Source organism: Rhinolophus sinicus, chromosome X, assembly GCF_036562045.2.
Source record: "Rhinolophus sinicus isolate RSC01 chromosome X, ASM3656204v1, whole genome shotgun sequence".
NCBI classification, from domain to species: domain Eukaryota; kingdom Metazoa; phylum Chordata; class Mammalia; order Chiroptera; family Rhinolophidae; genus Rhinolophus; species Rhinolophus sinicus.
In genome coordinates this window covers 2891021-2910321 of record NC_133768.1, presented here as the reverse complement: position 1 = coordinate 2910321, position 19301 = coordinate 2891021, and the positions used below count along the sequence as shown (strand labels likewise).

The following is a 19301-nucleotide window of genomic DNA, read 5'->3' as shown; positions in this document are numbered from 1 at the left end:
CCCATCGCAGTTCATAAGCTGCAGAACGAACCTTTTCCGTCTGGATGGACCCTGGGCAGACGCACAGGAATTCACATATCTAACTGATAGTTTCTTCTCCAGTGTGTTATCAAACTTTAGTTTGACCCAGGCTTCGGCAAGGCATTTCTGCACTAAGCAGACTACTTGCTACTACTGTACAGAAAACTAGGACGTGAGAAGGGAGGATGGCCAACTGCACGGCGTAAGGTTATACATCAAAGAGTTATGCATTTGGAGGTATTTGTGTGTTTTTAATGTTGTACCAGCGCAGAGTAACTCTACACAGTTGGACAGGAGGGAAGGAGCATTGAAAAAATATGTCTGGTGAAATTCAGAATTCAATTAAAAATTCGGTTACTGAGAAAACAGGGGTAAAATTATGGATTGTAATATACGCTTAAGTATTATTACATGAGTGGTAACTCTATATGTTTAACGCGTCTAATGACTTTACACAATAGAAATCTGGTCAAATTTGGTCATGTCAGAGTATTGAAAATTGTATTATATTTTACATGGTCCCGCAGTAGCTTGCTAACAGAGTTTTAAGGTGTCTCTCTGTGTGATATGTGGAATATATTTTTATGTAAAATGTTCCTTTTATGAGTTTGACAAGTAGACAGAGATACATATACCACTATGAGATGTCCATAGAACCGTTAGAATAGCTCTTTTCAACTAGAGTCTCTGGGATCTTTATCTTGTCATAATTTAACCGGAAAAGTAAATTGGAAGTTTAACTTTGCTCAATGTAGATAATGAAATCAAATCAAATATCCTTATTTCTTACCTCAATAACAAAAAGTTGGGTCTAGTTTGGCTTTGAAGGAGCAGGTGTTTTCTGTTTATCTGGAAAATTACCCAATAATCCCTGCTCATCATTTGACCTTAACCTTTGAAGGCGGCCTAAACAGTTGACATTTGTCTCCGTTAAGAGGAAATACTGAACATTATTAGCCAAGTTGGCTGAACTGACATTTACAGGCAACGTCTACGCAAACTATGACTAAATAATGCCGTTTTTTCAAGGGCGCCGGGAACATTCCCCAGGATAGACCATATGCTGGGCCATAAAACAAGTTGTAAGCAATTGGAATGATAAGAGACTATGTGCTCAGACCAGACAGGAACTAAAATAGAAGTCAGTAGCAAAATGAAATAAATGTAATGTCTCCAGATATCTTTAAACCCAGCAGCACATGTCTACATAACCAAAAGGCCACAGGGGAAATGACACCTGAAGTTGTAAAATACTTTGACGTGAACATTAGTGAATATGAAAATTAGATTTTGTGGGTATGTCAGCTAGAGCTATAGCAGTATTTCGAGAGAACAAAAATGCAGGCCATTGAATGAAGGTACTTTACCATTTTCCCCGTCTGTGTGTCAGTTCATTACCCTCGAGTCTTTTAGGCAAATACTACTGTCTGCTGAGTCCAATTGTGGATGAAAAAGGGGTTCTGTGGAAAGTAGCCTCACAGGGGAATCTGATCATAAATTCCTAACGGGACAGGTCACGGAGGGTAGTCCCGCGCAGGCATGTAACTTGTTTAGTAAAAGGTTTTAAGCCAGCCCTGTCCACTGTTTCTGTGTATCTAGGTTAACACACCTCTGAAATAAAGGACCTCAACAGAGCACACGGTCCTGTTAACCATCCTGTAACCCAACCCCACCTTGCTGTCTCCCCCTCCATGTCATCTTCCTATGTTCCCTCCTCAATCACAAATGCAAAGGAGAAACTGCTACACAATGGAATATTTCTCAGCCAGAAGAAAAGATGAAATACTGCCATTTGCAACAACATAAATGGATCTTGAGATTATCATGCTAAGCAAAACAAGTCAGAGAGAAAAAGTCAAGAACCGTAACACTTTACTCATAGGTGGGATATAAAACTGAAAGCAACAAATGAGCAAGACAAACAAATAAAGAAACAAAAACTCATGGACACAGACAATAGTTTAGTGGTTGCCAGAGGGTAAGGGGGGTGGGGGGTGGTAGATGAGGGTAAACGGGATCAAATATATGGTGATGGAAGGAGAACTGACTCTGGGTGGTGAACACACAATGGGATTTATAGATGATGTATTACAGAAGTGTACACTTGAAATCTATGTAACTTTATTAACCATTGTCACCCCAATAAACACTAATTTTTTTAAAAATGAAGAAAGAAACAGCCAAACTGCTCTTCTCCATAACATTTGAGAGCTTGCTTCCTGGAGACGGTCGTCAGTTTGGCTCAAATAAAATCCTACAAAAATTCTCTCCAGGCTTGGACGTTTCTCACATCGACACAATTAACATAAAAGTGAATATTTTTTCTCCCTTATGTATAATATTATGCCCTTCACTACAGACTTCTAACAGGCAGCTTGTGGCTATGGAATTGCCTAGCTGTGTTTTGCTACTGTTTGCATATTTCAAGATCTTAACTGTCTGTCATTTTAATGTCCTTCAGTTGAAGAAAAGCTGGATTTTGTTCTACTTTCCTTCTTCTCCCACTTCATCCATTGCTTAAGGAACAAAATCTGATATCTAATCTGATTAAAACGCCGAACACTCACATACCCCATCTTCTTCAGATGGGCTTAGAAAATATCTCGTATAGTAACAAAAGTCACTTGTTGTTCACCGTTGTGTACAGCCCACCCCCACAGCATAGAAAATGGGACTCTTAGGAAGACCAAAATGAAGGGCATTGTTGACTCTCCACCCCACCAGAGCCTCACAGAATGGACGGAATTTATGCAATCCTTCTTCGGAAGAGTTATAAATAGGGCAATAAAAGCCTTGGCTGGCACACAACATTCCTTACGTTTTTGGTGGCCCCAGTGCTCAAAGTTCAGTCAAGGTCTTCAACTCCCACCTAGACTGCATAACACAAAGGTCGGCATCTCCCATAGCAGGTGACCCAATTCTAACCAGGGTAGAGACCATGCAGGCGGATCGAGCATCCATATTCGGAGAAGCAATAAATCCCAGACTGTTACTGTTTGATGAGACCTCGGAAACCTGCTAGCTCAGCGAGCTTCACCCTGCACTCTGAAAGCCCCTAGAGTTCTGAGGAGATTCTCAGAGGGTCCTGCAGGAGACTGGGGTGCAGACACCACCACCGTCCCATGCCCAATCATCCAGCTTCAGGCAAAGCCAGCTCTGGTTTCTACACAGAGCCTTTCAGTAACACTGTGCCTGAAAACACGAATTTTCCACCCCTGCTGGACACCGTGGTGGAGAGATTCCACTGACTGCCCCAAGGTCATTCTGTTAATTGAACACCGATCCAGGGCAAGCACCCAGATTTCCCAAGACAGCAGGGATCTTCTTCCAGCAATAAAGGATTTAAGAAATGCTTTAAGGCTCCCTTCTCCACAATCTCTCTGCCCACCACTCATTTCCTACCATGTGGTCGAAATTTGGGGGTGGCGAGGGTTAAGATACAGTCTTAAGGAAACACCTGTGAAAATGCAGCATGTTACCAGCAGTGGGTGATACACTCAGTCCGTGGTTTTCAAACCTGGTCCTTGGTGCCCATGAGGCACGACAACGGAGGTAAAGAGAGGGGAACATACTCCCCCATCCCTTAGGCATCCAGAGGAATTCTGCTTCAAGACGTGGAACGCCGAGGCAGGCACTGGGAAATGCGGAAGTGGAGACTCCTACGTCCTCGCTCACAGGTTTCTCTCACCTAACACCACAGTGATAAACAGGAGACGTGAAGGACACAAGCTCTAAATTACTCCCGGCTCCCTTACACTTCCCAGCGTGCAGTGTGTCCGTGGTAGAGTGTGGGTGGGAGTGAACGTGTGGTGGCTCGTGCATGTTTGTGTGTGTGTTTAAGTGCCGACTATATGGATGCATGCACCTGTCCTGCACCACCCTTTCCTCTGACACCCAGACAAATAAATGTGCACCCATTTCTGTAGGAACTGCAGGCCCCTATCAACTCTTTCTTCAGGTTCCAAGCTGGGGCTGAGAATCTCTGGGCTCTCGCCCACCAGCTCTCACTCTGAGCTCCTGCTTCCTTGCTTTCACAGTAAGACCCTTCTGTGACCTACATGTGTCATCACATGGCCCCTTCCACTGCCCCCCACCCCCAGGGACACACCCCCGCCCCTCATTTCCTGAAGCAGGACTAACCCAGCCCTCCCCACGTCTAACAGATTTTGCTACAGACTTGGATAAAAGAGGAGGGTGGTAGCATAGAATAAAAAAAATTACTAAACACTGAGCACCAGGTACTTTGTAAAAGTCCATCCTACATGAAAATTCCTCATAAAATCTCTGTGTGTCTAGAGCCTACCCTTCGTCAATAAAGGGTCTGTCGTGTATCCAACAGATATTTGTTGGAAGCTTACTTATTTGCCAAGCATGGGTCTAGGAACTACAGACTCAGCAGTAAAGAAAGCAAACTCTGCCATTAGAAAATTGTGTACAAGTGTGCAGCTTACACACACCGGAATGGCTAAAATTCATTCGAGAGAGACAACACCAACTTTTGCGAAAAATGTGTAACAACACTCATGTGCGTAAAAGTACAGATTGTTGCACCTTTCTGAGGAACTGTTGGGCAGTATCAAATAAAGCTGAAAGCATGCAGACCTATAACCCAGCAATTCCATTCCCAGGAATACACCCAACAGACAGGCTGACATATGTTCACCAAGAAACATACACGGTGCGTTCACAGCAGATTTATTCACTATGACAAATAAAGTGAAAACACCTAAGTGACCATCAGATCTTGCATGGATGGATAAACTGCTGTGTACTTACACCACACAATACTATTCCATGACGAGAATAAGCAACACATCACATGCAAAAGCATGAGTGAAACTCAAACATCACAGTGAATGAAAGACGTCAGGTACCAAACCGAACAAACTGTATGATCCATAAAGTGCAAACAGGAACACAGCTGATTTATATTTTCTGAAGGCCAGATGGACTGCAAAGGAGTCAGAGATGCTTGTCTGGTGTCAGTAATTTCTATTTTGTCATTTCGTTGCTGATTGCATGGTTGCGTTCCATTCGTGAAAATTCACCAGGATGTACGTGCATTTTCTGTGTGCAGAAGTGCTATGAAAAGGTTTTGTTTCCAAGTGCACTTAAGGAGTTTTCACAGAATGAACATTTGCGTGGAAGTCACCGGCCAAGACACAGAGCACGGCCACCCCCGCAGAAGCCCCTCCCGCTCCCTCCCCAACTCAGTCCCCCAAAAGCAAGGTCAGTTTTGGCTGCTAGCCAGGCGGCAGAGACCTCACCTGTGTCCTGCATACCTGTGAAATACCTTGGCACATTACAGACACTGGCAGGTACGTGTGGAACTAATTTATTACAAGCAAAAGTTGGGGAGTCAAAAAGAAATTGGGGAGTCATGCCTGATATTTGAAACCCTTGAGCATGACCCAAGTCTATCAGAGGATAAACTGAGGGGAAAGGAGGAAGGAAGGAAACACAGTTCTTTGGAGAATGTCTATATTTAGGAATGGGAAGAAGCAATACTTACGGGTAGATTGAAAAATCAATCCATATTTTCATTTCATAAACCTAATTTAGCAGTTTCTTCCACCTTATTAATAGAGATCGCTTCTGTGTGACTAACCAATTATTGATCAATAAAAATATTTTATTCATGAAATCTTTCTGATGATTTATAACTATCTTTGTATTCCTACTACAAGGCTTTGAACTGTATGATGTAGGCTCTGCTTTGTGTATATTTAATCCATTTGAAGACAGAAAGAATTTCATCTTCCTTGGACCCTTAGGATATGAGCTGTCAGCAATTGTGCAAAGATAATCAAACTCATAAAAAAATGTATGACATTTGAAATGCCCAACAGCCACAAAATTGATTTTCCTCAAACATTCTGACGCGGAAAATCTGATCCTGAGTGTTCACTGTGGAGAAAGGAAGAAGCTCCAGGACCAGGGACAGGCTGGCTTGCCCATCCTTCTGTATCGGAACCAAAGTTACGTGTCCCGCCTGAGCCCCAGGGCGGGAGCTGCCGACAGTCAGGCAATCACCTGAGTGATCGCAGAATGAAAGCATACACGTGGACCTCTCCTCGCTCCGTTTCTCTGGCTGCATATATCGTCTCTCAAGGGCCATGAGTGTCCACATGGCCGTGGCAGCTGTTTCTCCTGCAACTGCATTTACACACTATTCACATGTCACGTGCAACAGGGTCACAGTCCTTCCCCTGCACTTCTATAATGCCCAGAGTTTGCAAGAAGCCAGTAAGATTCGACTACATAGCCTCTGGTGTGACTGATGCGATGCTATGTAATTTATGTTGGTCTGTCGTCCTTGGCTTTAGGTTAAGGCTCTGACGTTGGGCTGGGATCTCAAACGGGTGGCAGGGGAGAGAGACAGTGTGCAAATACTCAAACAGTTCTTAGTTATAAGGGCATTTTTACATTGAGAAATAGGGCAGGAGATGCCTGTGTTGGATTTCCATGATGCTCGCTGAACGTGCAGTAGTTTGGGAAAAGGGCGCCATTACTCATCCGTACAGATGGGTAATTAATTACGCGCCATCCATGGCCAGGGCTGACATGACAGAATCATTAAAGAAGCACGGCAGCTTCTCATTTATCAGCAGAGACGGGGCAAGAAGGACTCCCCCATGTGTCAAAGGCCCAGGGACGGCTGGATGCCACACAGCCCGTCTCACCTCCAACCTTTCAAGACAGAAACACTAAGCCAAGACCGCCCCCTAACAGGTCACATGGCCAGAAATCCACATCTGCTATCAACAGAGTACCTTCAGGCATGACCTGGGCGGCCACTTCCCATCTTCAGCTGACTAGCTTTTCTTTTTTCTTTTTTCTTCAGTACCACAAGTTTATGGAAATTAGAAAAATACCGAAAGGTAGAAAAACAGAGATCATAAACATTCGCACTGTTCGCATTTGGGTGTCGTTGATCTTTACTATGATATTTTTATGTACGAGGATTATATGGGATACTTTACATTGCATCAACTTTATAAATCAACAGGTATAACTTTATAAAGATGTGTTTGTTCATTTTCTTAATTCAAATATAACCCTTAAAGAAAAATATGGTTAAAATCGGCACAGAGCTTTCCCTGTGTGTTTCACTGCTGACATCCTGAATGTACAATGTTCAAATTTCTTGACAGTATCTCCTGGGTATACCCACTATCACCCAGTTTAGAGAGGTGATTGTGGGCAGACATGGAAACCAAGCTCAGAACATTCCACTTGTGTAAATCTCCCATCCCTAGTTGGAACAATTTTGCTGTCACTGGCTCATGTTATAGCAAGGATGACCATCCCCTACCTTCTCAGAAGGCGCTGTGGGCACAGCAGGAATTCGAGTCTTCTCGAAGCAGATGGAGGGCAGCTGCTCAACCAGATCTGTAAACCGAATCAAGTCCTGCAGTTTGAATCAATGTTCGTAAACTGGGCTAAGAGGTCAAACATTTGTTCAGGAAGAATTCATGGGTGCTATATTTTCTGGACCCCCGTATATCTCAGAATGCCTTTTCCCAGAATTTACACTTGGGAAAGTCACATTAGTTTGGTATAAAATTCTTAAAGTATAATAGTTTTCTTCTTGAAAATCTGTAGGTACTTCTCCATTATTTTATGATACCTAGTTTTTCAGAGGAAAGACTGAGATTATATGAGTTTATTTCAGTTACAAGCAACAAAAACCCTACTCACTTAATATAATCAAAAAAGAAATACTGACTCACATACTGAAAGACTCAAGTGCAGAGCAATGCACCCAAGGTCAAACCATGTCATTGAAACTGTCTTATTTCACGCTCTCCCCTCTTCTATCCTCTTTATTATTAGCTTGATCCCCAAGTAAGCTTTCCACATAGAAATACAGATACCTGTCAACAACTCCGGACACAAATGATTGTCACACAGACATTACTTTTTCCTAATATCTTGACTAAAGTACCGGGTAGCAATGTCACTAGACGGGCTGGGGTCACGTACTCAATTCTGTTCAGACGATGGGTATCCAAATTGATGACCTTACACACCCCATAGTCCATTTTGCACTGGATGACACAGTTTTATTTGATTGGCAACCACAGGTAGGAAAGTTCCCAAAATAAATGAAGAGCTATGTCACCTAAACAAAGGAAGGAAGGATACTGGGCTGAGAACCACTGACTTTTTCATGACTTGCAGATAAACTTTTTTTTCTCTCTTTAAGCACATCAAATGTCAACCCATTTTTTAGGAGTGCTTTTTGAAAGTGAAGAAAACTTTTAATGATGTCTTTTTTCCCCCTGTCAAAGCAATCTTAACTGCCTCCGATGCCCATTTTAATCCAGTGATTGCATTTCTAATTTCCTTGCATGTCTTTCTTATCTTACCCATCGTGTTTCACCCCGTTGTTCTTTGCTTTCATTTTACCTTATTTTCCCTTTAAGAGTTCATTCTCTAGTCTATGGCCTGGTGTCATATTTTGGATGCTAAACAGTTTTCTAAGATTCCTTATATGCCTTGAATTTGCTTAAAATTAGAAGTTCACTCTCCTGAGTTTTCAGAATAATAGTGCTTTTACATCCACAGCTTTTCCATATGCTGTATGCTGATTTTGCTTTGTTTCATTCTTATTTACTTGTCATAGGTAAAGGAGACATACCCATTTGTGGCTTCTGTCCCCAGATAGGCGACATGGATCACACCCATCTTTGTTCTATATTCATCTAGAGGATTTTTCCAATTCCATTGTTTGATTGAGATCGACTGACTGCTACCCATAGCTCCTGGTTCGACTCACAATGGGTACCAAATGTTCATTTGCCACTTGTCCGCTATCCTGAAATGAGGTCTTCTTGGCTTTCCTCAACCGGAGCATCCACACTCTGTGCTGAAGGGATCTGTGAGCACGTGCAATCCTCCAGCAGCATTTCGGATGCCAATGACATATCCCAGGATACTGCATGTGACCACACACTCCCATCCAACCCTCCTCTTGCCAAAAGAGTCCTGTGGTCTTGGTTTCCAAACACAAGTGGCGGGGGTTGCAACGGCTTCCAAAAACCACATAATTCAGAGGTTCTCCCTTTCTGACCTAAGAGACAGGAAACCAGCAGAAGAAAGATCTTCGCACCTACTTTCATGTGGACCCACAGACCTGTGGTATTGTATTAATAGCTACTTGTGTCAGGTGAAATTCTTGACAACTTGTGGTGATGGTTTTTCACAGGTAAGAGGATGAAAAGCAGAGAGGAGCCATTGCTTTGCAGGAATTACAGCTGGAAGTCATTTTCAAGTACAAGTGCTTCCCACTGGTCCATGCTGAAATCCATTCCTCAAGAATGTGGTACGATGGGTATGTTACCCCGAAACTGGTATTTTAATTCTGGAGTTGGCCTCAGAAGGCCACTCGTTATGGGTTTTCCTTTTTTTCTGAAAGTGCTAGAGCTCTGTTTACACCAGATGATCGTTTTTCCATAAGTTTGAATGTTCCAAAGAAATGGAATTTCAAGAGCACCCACAAAGAAGCTTCCGCCAAGTGCTTGATCCACGTCGGCTGGGAAATTCTTCTTTGCGTCACACCCTAAAACTGTCCTCACGCTGTGTTTCCAATCTGCCGTTTCAGCTTAGCCAGTACACGGAACTATCCCCTTACAGCTGTTAGAATGGCTGTCTTCAAACCGTAGGAAATGACAAGTGTTGGCGCGGATGTGGAGAAAAGGGAGCCCTCATACAGTGTTGGGGGGAATGTAAATTGGTGCAGCCACAGTGGAACACAGTCTGGAATTTACAAAACAAAACAAAACAGAAAACAGGGCTACCATATGATCCAGCAACCCCACTTCTGGGTCCATGTCCAAAAGAACTGAACTCAGGCTTTCACAGGGCTCCCTCCTGGCCCATGTGCACTGCAGCATTATTCACCATAGACAAGCTATAAAAACCACCTAAATGTCCACCAACAGACGAATGGGTAAAAGAAATGTGATACATGCCTACAATGGAATATAATTCAGCCGCAAAAAAAGGAAATCCTGCCATTTGCAACAAGCTTCAGGACGTCATGCTAAATGAAATCAGCCAGTCACCAAAGTGCAAATACTGCGTAATTCCATGTAAGCAAGGTTCCGAGAGTCGTCAGACTCAGAAGCGGACAGCAGAGCGGTTGCCAGGGGCTGGGGGGAGGGAGAAATGGGGAGATGCTGTTCCGTGGATAGAGTGCTGTACAAGGCGAACACATTTTAGTGATCTGCTGTGCCTAGAGTTAACAATACTGTACTAGGCACTCAAAAATTTATTGAGGGTCAATCTCATGTTACATGTTCTTATAACAATAATGTGTTAAAAAAAAAAAAAAAGAGAGAGAGATAATTTTCTATTGAATCACAAAAAATATAGTACATATTTGAAAAGCTGCAACAGACGTCCACTAGGTGAAATTATCTCGGGTTTGCAAAGTGATTAACCGTATATACTTGAACATGACATGTTATTCAGGCCATGCTGAGGGATGGATTGGTGGAGGTCAGAGTCCTGAGCTGGCCTTCCGGGTCTCCGGACCCTACCCACTGCTTTCTCCTTCTTCCCATAGACCTGGTGCCCCACTGACCCCAGCTGGCATGTCAGCTTCTGGCTTTGCTCAGTCTTCTTCTTACCAAAAGTTCCTGACTGTTCTTCCTGATGTTGCTAGTGAGGGCTTCAAGTTTCCATTAACTGTGTCTCCCTGTCTGGCTATGTTCACGCATCTGTGACATGCTCCTATCCATCAACACGATTTACTTTCCTCACATTGAGTAGTACATGCCCTTCCTCTAGGTGTGCTGGGGATTGTGCAAAAGAAACGCTCTCCGTACATCACTTGGGGCTGCGTGGCATTTCCTGACAGTCCCATTCCGAAATGAAATGTACGTGCACATGGGTCTACATACACACATTTCAGCAATGGCTGTTTTCCCAAAGCATATCCTCTGAGCCCTAATTTCTTCCCGCTTGAGGGAGTCGGTAAATGTGGGAGGGTGAAGAGCATTTCTTTCTTTGCGGCTAAACATCGTCACAAATCCACTTGTCTCTTTCTCTTTTATAGGACAGGCTAACTAGAATCACTCATTGTCATGTTACCAGTCACGTGAATGCAACAGTTTTCAAGTAATGAGCAATAAAAATATATCTGAATATTCTTATCTCTAAGTGAGTTTCCCCCTTGAGTTTTCTGAATGGTGAATTCCCAGAGTCAAATGCCAGGCTGCGAGTGCCACTCTTTAGCAATGAAAAAATGGTAGATGGGAAGGGATGGGCATACACTGTAAATGACTAACGTCCATTATAAGACTGGACTGGAGGGTTTAAAGTTAATATTAGAGGTTTCAGGGCGATTTTATATTTAGTACGTAAACCCTAACCCCACAATCTGAGAGCGAGCAACTACTCATCTTAAACATGTTTCATAGACTCCATCTGAAGTATAGTTCCACCCAAAATTGCTGTTTAAATTGTCTCAACGTTGTCTGTGAATTGTGTTCACTTGACAAGAGCACGTGAGGAGTTTAAAGTATAATGATTCTCTAAAATTGCCAATGATGTGCACATTCTTTTCCATCTCAGAGCAATTGCATTTATTACACATTTTTACCCACTTGTCAGGCATGGAGAAAGTGGTTAGCAAGAACTCTCCAAGCCCGACTGTGCTTTTAAAATAAAACGATCGAACCCAAATCTAAATTTATAAACCGAACCACACTGTGTGTGCCCTCAGTGAGACAAGGCAGCCCATTCTCCCTTTAAATCAAAGGATCCCTTTATAATTCGCTAACTTGACTCATCAGCTTGCAGTTCAGCAAACGAGGTTGTGGCAAACATCGCTGCCCAGTTTCTGTGGAGAATAGAATATAGTCCATGAGTCTGAATAGAAGGATTACCCATCCATCACTGTTATAGCTATTCCTCACTTGGACATTTGATCAATAGCATAAAGTCTCACTCACTTGTCTTGTTGCAAATCCCCTTAAGTTCCTTCTAAATGTACCCACACACAATGAACCAAGAGAAAAGATCATACACACACACATACGCATGTACATGTATAGGTATGTATGTGTATTTACATTCCCTGGTAGATAGTGTGTGGGTTGTACTAATGTCAAAATATAAAAGCAGCCTTGTCTTTAAATGTTGGGGAGAGAGGTCTGAGTTGCATGAGTTCTTTCTGCAATATGGCTCTCAAAAATGTGTAACTAAAGTACCACTGTTATCAATCTCAAAGGTGAACTTAAATAGTGTAGCCATTTGTGAAAAGCTAATTTTCCAGAAGTCTTTTTCTGTAAATTTGGGGTTTTCCTTAGATTGTAAAAGAGGGAAATAATAACTCTTTCCAGGTGTTACATGGAAAACATTGAACTGTATTACAGGTGTGGACCAATGGGAAGGAACTGGTCACAGACAGCTGGAAGCCACACCAAGGGACATCAGTGACCGCCCGTCCTGCCTCATTCACAGGGCTGTGGGGTGCGGAGGCGAAAAGGCAGGGCCCCTGGCAGAGCCAGGCACACAGGATGCCGCCAGGACACGTCACCGCGATCACAGCCAGGCCTGCTGCCATGGTGGGGCTATGACGCAATTGCACAGAGTTCTGTACTGCGTCCTCTACACAGCAAATACACTAAAGAGTAAATAGTGTCTGCTCAACACAAAATTATGGGAAAATGGGTGTGAAAACCTCAGCTCCCTGACTCTTCCCTTATAACTCACAGGGAGGAATGGATAGACAGTTCCGTACTAGGCACAAACGACTGTGGTCAGAGATGCAGCAAGAAACACAAACACTGACAGAGATGGAGGCTTCAGTACTCATAGGCCACTCGTGACAATCAGGGTGGAACATTCTTCATCACCCACAACTATCGGGTCCATCTTTCAACACTAGGGCGTTAGCAGGGTAGAAACGGATAAAATTTCACAGGTGTACTTTGCTCATATGCAAGGAGGATGACACTAAAAAGAACTCCTTGGGGGAACAGAAACATCCCATTTACTAAGCGATGCCGCGAGTGTGTCTCAAAACCAAATCCTCCTGACACACTGCCATGTTCCTCGATTTTCAGGAATGTAGAATGAATGTTTGCAGGAACACACAGATCCGTTCTGTCCCATCCATCTCCACGGGCTCCTATTCCAAAAGGAAATGCCAAAAGCCTCAGCTGGCAACCCGGCAACACGCTGAGTGCTGTTGCGGTTGCCATGGAGACAGCAAAGCTCTGGGGTGAAGTTCAGCGTCCAGCGCTTTGGGGAATACACAGCCACCAGCTGCAGGAGCCAGACCTTGCGCCACAGGGACTCTGCAGCTGCCAGACCAGAGGTCTTAAAGGAGGGGGTGGGGGAGGCGGAGTGGAGAGAGAACTCTTTGTTTTCTATTGAAAACCGGGGAGAAGAAAAACAAGCAATGGGGAATAACTGATTTAGATGCAATTACAGTCCTTAATGAATGTAGCATAGCTCACAGTATTTTAAAGCACCTCGAATGATTAGGAAATTAATTCTAGCATGACGTTAGTCAAAGAACACGATGGAATGAGTTCACATGATCTGAATAATTGCAGTTATCAGCTGAAATAACAGCAGGGAGGCAAGTAAATAGGTCAGATATTCTAGGAGATGACTGTGTGTCCCCTGATGACTTCCGCAGGACTTTCGTAAAAAGCAGGCAGTAGCATATTTCTAATTGCTTTTCAACTTTCCTGCAGAGCTTATATGTCTGAAATTCAAGTGCTGGCTGATGGGAACCTCCCATGACCAATTACTTCCCACCGCAAAATGAGTTAATACATTTCAGAGATGTCTTTTCTTCATTATTAAACGTTATACAGAACAGGTACTCAGATAGAAGTGGACTCCTTAATCCACCTTCAGAACGTTGGCAGACCTTTTTTTACACAGTAATAGAAAAATTTTTTTAATGAATTGTGAAATGATTTATTAAATCATCCTCTAGTGACATGGTATTTACCACTGAAAACCCAGGAATTGAAACCATGGGGTGTGTACCAGAAGGCTTTGCGTTGTTGGGCTGTTCTTGTTGTTTTTTGAGTGGAGAAGCTATGAACTTGATGGGGAGACATGTTGTCATGTGCTAGGCTTTTTTTAAAAATCTGCAATTGAAGAAATAAAAGCCAAAGCAATGCCCTTCCAGACATGAGGTCATAGCTGAGTCGAGCACTGGCTGGCTAATGGCCGTGGTATTAAATCATTTGTGTGAACCATGCTGTTTCAAGGCGGTCTGTGTTGCTAGAATGGACAGTACAGCGTGGCCCCTAATTCATCCAAGTGAAGTAGAGACTCCATGAGTGCAACACGGTGACATCCAGTGCCACAGACCTATTTCCATATCTTCCCTTCCAGCTCACGCTGAATTATATACTTTGACGTTGTTAATACTTTGTTCTTATTAATAAGCACCTGTAAATTTCTAGCACTAAAACAGATGTTAGAAAACAGGGAATGAAGAATAAACCAGTTCCCTTTTCTCAGAGAGCAAGAGTAACATTTGGTTTGAGTGGTTAAAATGGGCGTTTGGGAAAACAATCCAACCCTCCTGATTCTGGCAATGGCCAGGCCTTGGGAATCATGGAATACGAGAGCTGAGGAAAGATCTCAGAGACCAAAAATACCAACCCTCCTTGGTGCACAGATGGCAAAATTAAAACTGCAGGAAATTAAGTCATGTTCCCTGTAAGTACTATTGTGTGGTCCCCTTAAAACAATGCAAACTGTCATCACGCGGTGAAAGAAGGACCCATGGTCGGATTCTCAGAGGTAACTGGCTGCCCGGGAGGGGTGGGCATTCCAGAAGTCTCCTCCTGTGTCTTGTTGTGCAGCCAGAGTGCTGCCTCTCAGGGCTGAGCCCCACTTGAGCACAGAGTGTGGACCTCTGACAAAGCTGGTTATGGTCCTGAATGAGGGCAGACCTACTGAAATGACTGCTGACGACCGCCGAACGGGAGTGAGAAATAACGATTCTGTAATCCAGCACCTATACTCCAGCATCTATATATCACATTGTGCGTTCACCACCCAGAGTCGGGTCTCCTTCCATCACCTTGAAACCTATGTAATTTTACTAACCATTGTCACCGCATTGAATATTAATTTTAAAAAATAAATTAATAATAACGGACAGGTCTAGTTGTTGTGTTCTCCGACCTAATTCTTGCACATTTCACCTGAAATTGAAAAGTTGCTTCCAATGGAATTTTTCCATTCAATGGCTTTACTGCAACACTTGGGTTGACCTAAATCAAGAATGTCCATTGTTCACCCAGTAATACGTGGGTATTACAGTCCACTCAAATGTTCTTATAATACCATTGTATTATATACAAGTATTCTGGGCAACTGCATTGTATCAGTAGCTTTATTTATGCTGTTTCATACTGTTACACCTATCCCCAAAGTTATGAATTATTATCCCCATTTTTTAGAAGCAAGACTGTCTTCAGAAGGATTAAGCAGTTGGGCCAAGATCACAGAGTGAGGGCAGAGGTACAAATCCAAACCCAGAGCCCACCAGCTCCAAAGCCAGACTCCACCATGCAGCCCAGTTTCCACACCATGTCAGTCCATCCACAACCCGAGAAAATTAACTGTTCACTTACTTGGAGAAATTACCCAGAAGTCATCTAACACGTCATCATAATGGAAAGATAAGGAAAGCCCATGCTGCAAATTGCACGCGTGCCCGTGAGTCATTAGGACTTTCAGAAGGCTGGGGCCCGAGAGCTGACCTGCCGTACAGCTCAAGCTGCTCACGCTGAACGTCAGCTCAGTTTGAGGGACAGTCCCAGGTTGCCTCATTGAAAAGGGAAAGTGGCAGGGGATGGTCACAGAATATGTGCAGTCATCTCGAATCAGCCACGCAGAGGAATACGGGATCGGCCCTCTGTCAATCGGCAAACACTGCTCATTTCCACTACAGGACAAGACCCAGGACACGAAGGGCACTGGGACCTTTCCATAAAACGTTTGATCGGTGATTTTCAGAAGAGGGAGCCGGGGCTACGATGCAAGATCTGAGCGTCAGCTCAGGGGGCTCCCTCCATTCAAACACCACATGTTCTCTCTATTTCCTCTTCCGTTCAACCCTGAGTTTTGATTCCTGGGAAGACTGAAGAGTCAGCTTCCAACCTATCCCATTCGGTACCTGCCTGGCTCCTCCACCAGAAAACATAGGAGAAAAACACTCTCTGCGATTCATACTATTGTCACCGATGTGTGCACACTGACAGATTAATACTGCCCGCAGGGTTAGACGGCAATGAAACCACAGTGCGTGATGCGAATGTGACGGGTCTACAGGTAACACTTTCCCAGTCATCTCCCTGGTAAGTGAGAGTCAAAAAGAAACAGCTGTGATGCTCTCTTGCCACACCCTCCTCCCAGGGTAGCATTGGGTTAACACGGCCAGGGAACAGGCCACAGATTTAGGCAGGGGTTGCAAGCAAAGGCCCAGGGCCAAGGCCAGTCCATCACTTGTTTCATAAATAAAGTTTTATTGGAACAGAACCACACCCAGTCTTCACATACTGCAGATGTGGCCACCTTCATGTTACAATGGCAGGGTTGAATAGCTGTGACACAGACCGTACAGCCCACAAAGTTGAAAATATGTACCACGAGTCGTCCTACAGGAAAATATGTACCATGAGTCGTCCTACAGAAAAAGAGGTACCAATTCCTGGTTAGGACATAGAAAGAGAAGACGTTGACCCAGAGAAGAATCTTGCTAAAATCGAGTGTGAACAGTCAAATCAGAAATCGAAACTCATAAATGCAGAGAAGAAAAGCAAGAGAGAATGATGCCAGCAAAACGGCAGAATAGGCATTTTCCACAAACTTCTCCATAAGGGATACAGATTTCCCAGCATTCCACTGGAGAAAAAAAAACAACAAGATTAGTCACGATGAAGAGGGTAAGAGGAACAGGGTGACGCTGGCCTGCTGTCTCCCCATGGCAGCACAGCTCGGTGCCAGGACAAACCTTCTCCCCGTGCTTTCTCCATGGGGGAAAGCGAGGGCAGGTGAGCCCCCCAGTTCCCCCAGATGTGCAGGACGCTGCCAAGGAGACTCCTGTCTTCCTGCCCCACCCAGGATACTGAGGTGAGCGGCGGGATGGGAGGGATGAGAGAGGAGGGGCAGCAGCGTGCTTTCTCAAAGGCAGCAAGACAGAATCACAGCCTTTTGGAACCCAACCACAGAGGCAACGTCCCATCACTTCTGCCGTACAGATTCTACCTGCATGTGTGAGTCACAACCCAGACCCACAAGGATGGAAACCACAAGGCTAGGGCTAGCAGAAGGCAGGGGTCACCGGGGCCATCTTTAAAGTCTGCTGATCACAGTGGGCCAGAGCACCTAGGGCCTGGCGGACCAGTGGAAGGAATCTGGAGTGCACTAAGATATAAAATGGATCTTGCATTTATGAGATGCAGGTCAGGGATCGATCGACTGAGCTGTGCTGTCTACCGACCAAGTGTCTTCAAGATCACTCACACTGTGTCCCATCCGTCCCCTCAACGTCCTAGTCTCATGGAGAAAGATGGCGGCATTGACTTCTCAGCATCTCATGCTGCCCTTCCCCCACTACAGCCTGTGCTGCTGCCACAGGCTTCTTCCCAGACACTCCAAGTCTCTCCCCGCAGCAAATGTTCTCCCATTTCTCTCTCCACCTGTCTCTTTCCTGCTGACACACCTCTACCATGAATTATGGTCTTCTCTGCCTCATATACCCAACAGCATCACTCCCTACCAGACTATCGATGCCATTCAATTATTGAGCATCTTGGTAAGTCAATCTTTTCATCCAATTCAGAATAGGGGGACAGGCTGAGCACGAAATCACTAGTTTATTCTCTGACTTGTGGTGCATGTGTGAAAAATAGCTGGAGCAGAAAGTCAGTGACCACGAATCCTTGTTAACCTGTCAGGTATCCTTGGCCGAATCACGGTTTGCTTATGGGCCTCCCCCCGTTCTTTACAGAGCCCAGGCACCAGCTCCCCACCTGGCTTCCTTTTCCCCACCCACTTTATACTTCGGTGCATGCCTCAGTTTCTCCAGGGTTGACCCACTTGATCTCCTCAGAAAGCTGGATCCGTCAGGCTAATAATACTCACTGTTGCAAACAGGTTTCTCTACGAATTGATGGTTCCCCATCCAGTGTCTCTTTCAAATGCCCTCCCAGAGACCCCTTGCTCCCCCACCTCCATTTCTGCACAGCTCCTTTTTTGCAGGCCTATCAAAAAACTACTAATTGCCAACATTTGGAAGAATCTTCCATTTTTGTATGCAGACCATATCATAGAGCAAGGATAGCATAATGATACCAAAAAAAATGGCTAGGCCATAAAGGAGCATCTTTAAATATTTAAACAAATGACAGGTGAAATCTTATTATCTTAAAGTACTTTCAAGCCATCGGACCACACTGGCCTGAAGGCAACATTTTTCGAGGCAGAAAAAAAAAAATTTGTTATGGTATTCTTTCCTTAATAGGAGTTCTGTCGTTGATTTTTTTGGAATGGGGGTACAGAAATATATTCTTAGAAATTGCTAAAAACACGTTTCCAAGATTTATTTCTCTCGTGATCAAATAAGTGTGGTAATGCCTACACTTGCCAGAAAAAGTACATTGCTTTCCCCTTGAAAAACTATGTGACCTGCTGCTTTGTTTTCAGTCATTGGAGCTCAGTTGGCATTTAGAGAAAAACAAAGCACACCGTACCACTGAAGACCTTCCAAGGCAACGCTGCACAGACTATCCGAGTGTTCAACTTTCTCTGCCTGGCGTAAAGAGAGCCTTTATCATGAAACTGAACAAACAGGTTTCTAAATTTTGTCTCTCAGGACCAAGGCCACTCTGCTCACCATGGGACACTTCATCCTCCCAAATAGACGAAAAGCTCTCAATTCCTCATTACACCGTTTAACAAAAGGACCTCATCTTTAGTTAATGGGAGATAACGTGGCCCTGCTCCCTCATGTAGACATACTAAAATCACTGCTTATTTCTGTAATCTCTTCTGGAAAAAACTCTCAGTCATAAAATTTATCTTCTTGTGATTAAAAAAAAATGAGATAGCATGAAATAAATATTTGATTTGGCACTCAGAGGACACAGAATACTAAAGAGGAGAGAATTATATTTGAAAAACTTGCAAAATGTCAACTCTCCCCAAATATGTGCATCCTAGTCATCGCAAAGAAAAATAGTTCAATTAGCTGGACATCCCAGGACCACAGAAAGGGTGAGCGA

At 43.9% G+C, this 19301-nt stretch overlaps 1 protein-coding gene across 1 annotated transcript in view; it reads right to left on the bottom strand.

The window, feature by feature from the left end:
* The window catches only part of ANOS1 (anosmin 1), a 415357-nt gene that overhangs the window by 293867 nt on the left and 102189 nt on the right, over window positions 1-19301 (bottom strand). Inside the window, exon 3 of the mRNA XM_074323216.1 lies at window positions 7337-7413. The gene's annotated coding sequence lies outside the window, so the exon portion shown is untranslated. The remainder of the gene's footprint in view (window positions 1-7336; window positions 7414-19301) is intronic.